This window comes from Mus musculus, chromosome 14 (assembly GCF_000001635.26).
Source record: "Mus musculus strain C57BL/6J chromosome 14, GRCm38.p6 C57BL/6J".
Lineage (NCBI taxonomy): Eukaryota > Metazoa > Chordata > Mammalia > Rodentia > Muridae > Mus > Mus musculus.
In genome coordinates, this window is record NC_000080.6 from 114,606,974 (window position 1) to 114,612,594 (window position 5,621).

Genomic DNA, 5,621 nt, shown 5'->3' on the forward strand with positions numbered 1-5,621 from the left:
GGTAGAGAAAACCAAATCTGAGTCTGCCTGTGTGGCTTCATATGTATTGCTTTACCTACAAAAGTGTGGTTGGTGGGTTTATGTCTGAGCATTGGGCCAGGGACCCCACAAGACAGATTCTCATAGAAGAATCATCATCCCCTCCAAGATTATGAGAGCAGTATGGGAGTTAATAGGGATATAACTAGTTGTATTTCTCTTTGAATTTAAATTGGGATGAAAGTGAGCCAGGACATTTCTCACCCCATGAGGGAGAGGATGATCTTAACACCCAGAGGTAATGATAATCGAATATAGGTTAGAAATCACATCCAAAGAATGAATCATGAGATAAAGAAAGAGGATGTAACAGGTAAAAGGTTTGCAGTCAGACAATCAATAAACCTTAATTGACTGCTACAGGTTACTTAATCTATAGAAAGCTATAAGTAAAATAGATGTCAATATGCAACAAGAGAAAATACGGTTCCAAGCTGGAGAAAACCAATAAAGATGTGAGCTACGAAGAGCTGGAAAGACAATGCGAGAAGCTGTGTTCAGATTGGTTGACTGGGGATATATATTTCTTCTTGACCAGCAAAACAATACAGATTTTTAAAAAAATTAACCTGAAGACTGGCAAACATTGACACGGATTTGACCTACTTCAGTTACATAGCATCCTATAAAGTGGTCTGGCTGTATCAAAAGAAAGAAAACATAAGCCAGTGCTGATTTATGAGGCAGAAACAAGTCCAAAGATAAAGACAACCCATAACTGTATTCTTTAAAATGAAGTTAGTACTAAAAAGTTAATATCAAAAAACTAAGAAAAACCAAAGTTCTTATTTGTGTTATATGCAGAAATGTGTATGCCTTAGTATGTGCAAGATTATAAATACATTAGGAAAAGAATTCATTTTATTTTCCTTATAGAATTAATTTTTAACTTCGATGTCTGCTTAGTGAACTGTTTTCTGATATGGGGTCCAATTCAAATGTGTGAGTTCACAAAGTAAAACGCAAAAGGAAACACCTGCACCAAGGCAAACCAAAAACCTGCCATTTTCTGTTCATAAGCTTTTAACGTTGCAGTAAGGGTTCTATTGCATTTTCCTAAGATATGTAGTTATGATAACTAAAGTGTAATGTCTAGAAAATAAGCAGACAATATAGCCAAGCATTCATAGACACCTGACTTTGTTGAATGTGCTAGAATTAAAAATAAGCACTGAAGCTTTTCTGTTTTGAAAACAGTACAGGTGCTGCCTGTGCCTGTGGCTGTGGCTGTGCCTGTGCCTGTGCCTGCACTATTCACTGCCCAACCCTACCTGCTCTTAGGGACTGGAGTTAAGGGCACAGACTCCAGGAGCAGGTGAGAGCTCATTGAACACAGCTGCAAGCTCCTTTAATACCCTCCACCTGCACCTCATTGGTCCCAAGAAAGAATCTCTTCTAAATAGCAGTTTCTGATTGACTGGCATTGTCTGCACCAGCAATCCTTGGTCTCTCAGGCAGTCTTCAATTAGGTCCTCAAGCAGGAGATGCTTCTGCAGGTGGGTAGCCCCACGTTTGCTTAGAGGTGGCCCTGGCGTTCCTGCTACACACAGGGGCTGAAAAACTAACCCAGTGATTAAGAACACATATTGCTCTTGCAGAGGACCAGGGTGAGATTCCTAGAATCCAGGTTGGGCAGCTCTCAACAAATGTGTAACTCAAGTTCCAGAGGGATTAGAAGTGTCTAGTCTTCTCTGTCACTTGCACTCACACTTACTCTTGCAAGTGACTCATTTACACACATGCAATTAAGCATCATAAAAGTAATTTTTCAAACAACTGAGAAAAAACTCACACTAGACTATTTTCTATTCCTCTTTCAAGGAAAGATGACTGATTTTTTTATTATAATTTTATTTTGATTATTAGGGTTGAGAAAGCCCATCCACTTATATCATATCTTCATATCATATGTCAGGTATCAAGAAAATCTACTAAATTTTATAAAGTAGGCTTAAAGTTGTAAGATACTACAGAATAAAATTCTTAATTATGATACAAATTAACAGAATGTCTTATTGCTGAGTGTAATGTTTCTTGTTGAGTTGATGCAAATACTTGCAAATAACTTCCATAAGCAAAATTCTTTTTTTGTTGTTGACACTAACAAGAAAAATCTCTTTATAAAGTTCATTTTCACTTACAATTGTAGATTAGTCCTGAGAATGTTTTCCCTCATTAGGTGGGAGTCATTAATCATACACAATGAATGCAGAATCACTTTTTGTTCCCTAGAATACAGGCTTTGTGAGGAATACTTATTATCATAAATCTTCTTAAAAGAGTGTCTAATAGCATCCAATCACTTGTAACATCAGTGAGTAAAATTTAAAGTGTATTCTCTTCCACAGGCTTTTATAGCTGAAGCCATCATCATCAATTTTCACAAGGGCGATTTTAAGCACAAGCACGTAAATATAAATCAGTACCCTTATCTGTGGCTGGAGAAAACACATCCTTTCCTGTCTTTCTCCTGAATGGGGTTCTACCCTGCCCGACTCCTTTCTGCTCTTGTCATCCCATGGACTGTCTAGAGTTCGTAGCTCAATAATTAATTCCTTTTGTCTGGGAGAAATACATTTTCATATTTCTTTCTGCCCAGAAAATTCTGACACATTAAATCAGAGAAAGATAAAAATGACTTGTCTTTAAAAAACCTAGATCTTCTCATCTCTCTATGGCATGTCATTAACAGTTTTTAATGCATTAAATTTTCCTTAGAATGAATGTATTCTTTGGCAAGTTCATGAATGTGTACAGCGCATTCTGATTACTCTCAAGAATCCACCAGCCTCTGTATTCTCCCTTGTGTTCCTGTCAACCCTCCCCCCCCACCCCCCAAGTCCCTCTCTCACACTGATACCTTGTGATTTGGTTTTCTGACCTAATGACTTCTTCTTCTTCTTTTTTTTTTTATTAGATATTTTCCTTATTTACATTTCAAATGTTATCCCCTTTCCTTGTTTCCCCTCCGAAAACCCCCTATCCCCTTCCTTCTCTCTCTGCTTCTAGGTGGGTGCTTCCCACCTACCCACTCTGGCATTCTTCTACACTGGGGGATCAAGCCTGCACAGGACCAAGGGCCTCTCCTCCCATTGATGTCTGTTAAGAAGCTGAAGGGGTTTGCAACCGCATAGGAGGAACAACAATATGAACTAATGACTTCAATGCCCTGCAGATGGGATGGGGAGGGACTCGTGGGGCGGACCCTATTACTTACTGACAGAAGCTGGACACGGAGCAAACACCGTTGTACATCTACTCTCAGCAATTTAAATATTAAGTTGAAAGAAAATGTTTTTTTTATTCTTTTTTTATTATTATTAGGTATTTTCCTCGTTTACATTTTCAATGCTATCCCAAAGGTCCCCCATACCCACCCACCCCCAATCCCTTACCCCCCCCCCCCACTCCCCCTTTTTGGCCCTGGCATTCCCCTGTACTGGGGCATATAAAGTTTGCAAGTCCAATGGGCCTCTCTTTGCAGTGATGGCCGACTAGGCCATCTTTTGATACATATGCATCTAGAGACAAGAGCTCCCGGGTACTGGTTAGTTCATATTGTTGTTCCACCTATAGGGTTGCAGTTCCCTTTAGCTCCTTGGGTACTTTCTCTAGCTCCTCCATTGGGGGCCGTGTGACCCATCCAATAGCTGACTGTGAGCATCCACTTCTGTGTTTGCTAGGCCCCGGCATAGTCTCACAAGAGACAGCTATATCTGGGTCCTTTCAGCAAAATCTTGCTAGTGTATGCAATGGTGTCAGCGTTTGGATGCTGATTATGGGGTGGATCCCTGCATATGGCAATCACTAGATGGTCCATCCTTTCGTCACAGCTCCAAATTTTGTCTCTGTAACTCCTTCCATGGGTGTTGGCAGGGTATAGGAAAGGTGCTATCACTTTGAAATCCTCTGTCCTTCTGTTTCCTCACCCTCAAATGAGCCTGACGCCATGATTCTGAAGATCTCTCTAAAATTATGGTGCATATAAGAAATATTCACACAATCTCCCAGCTTGTCAAGGCATTAAACTTTCAGCAGTGGGGATCGCAATTACCTTGTCCCAGGAGCTTCAGAAAGCCCAGCTAATACCCGGTCTAGGTTGAAATCAGAATCCAGATTGTCCCTCTTCCAGCCCAGCCTTCGGATACACCTACGGTCCTTTCTGTCAGCATTAAAATTGTCACGGCGAGTCTAGTTTCCTCCTGCAAGCAGTCATGAAAAGCTGAGGGCTCAGTCATATGATGTAGATACGACACTTCACAAAGGAAAATGCCAAGTCAATTTGTAAACAGATGTCAAAGGAAAAAAATTCCTTAAACTTTAAAAAAGTAATTTCTACTCTTTCTTTTACAGGACTGGACAACAAAGCAAGCATTCGCACCAAGACTACAAAGAAGGCAGCCCAGGTCATCATGGAGAAGTACTACAAGCTCCTGGATAATGACTTCCACACCTAAAAGTGTGTGTGCGATGAGATTGCCATTATCCCTAGCAAGAATCTTGTCAACAAGATAGCGGGTGATGTCTCGCATCTGATGAGGCAGACTCCGAGAGGTCCTGTAAGAGGTATCCCTATCAAGTTGCAGAAAGGAGAGAGAGGAGAGAGAATTTTGCTCCTGAGTTCTCAGCCCTAGATCAGGACATCACCGAGGTAGATCCTGACACCAAGGAGAGGCCGATGGTTCTGGTCTTTAGCAGCTTCTCCAGCCTGCAGGTCGCTGGGCCTACGGCTGTGTTGCATTTCAAAGCACCCGGCGGAGGTGTTTAATCTGTTGTGCCACATTTTCAATAAACCTGAAAACAAGAAAGTAATTTCTAAGTTTATAGCAGACAATGAAATTGAACTAATTATACTTCAATGTTATCACTTTATATTTTAGAAAATGCATAAAAACTAAAGTTATAGACTTATATTTTCATGAAAATGCTTCCTTTTTCATACATTGAGCCTAGACATTTTATAAGGTGTGGTTGCTACTATTTACTTATATCTATAATCAAAATAGTATAGTTTAATCAGACATACTTTTAATACATTACATATACTGCATATAAACCGACATATATATCATATATATGTATATATATATATATATATATATATATATATATATATATATATATTTATATGAACATATACTTGTATTGCTGTAGCCTTTAGATATAATTGTAGTGCATTGTGTGTAGTGCATTATGTTTAGACAGTACCAGCAATGCAGCACTGTGATGATGATAAATAAGTGAGGTCTGTGCCAGGGTCTGTCATTTAGGGAATAAATGCCGTTTCAAGTACTATTGTGTATCTGCTTTGGAACATGGAACATGAAGATCTATCAAGCTGTCAAGATTCTCTATGAGCCCAATGAAAGCAGAGTTGCCACCCATTTTCTTCCTACTTAAATTTGCTAGGAAGGATCAGCAGTGGAGAATTTATACACCTGCTTAATTATTCTCCTAAGAATCCAACAGTGTCACAGAAGGATTTGCAAAATGCAACTCAGCTCAAGCTGTCAGCAACTGTTTTTTTCTATTCAATCCCATGGCTTCTCTAGTGACAGACGTGAGGGGCCACTTATCTCCAT

At 39.6% G+C, this 5,621-nt stretch overlaps 1 pseudogene; it reads left to right on the forward strand.

Annotated features, from left to right (window-relative positions):
• Positions 1-318: 318 nt before the first annotated feature.
• Gm29713 lies at positions 319-4,807 on the forward strand (annotated as a pseudogene).
• The last annotated feature ends 814 nt before the right edge of the window (positions 4,808-5,621 follow it).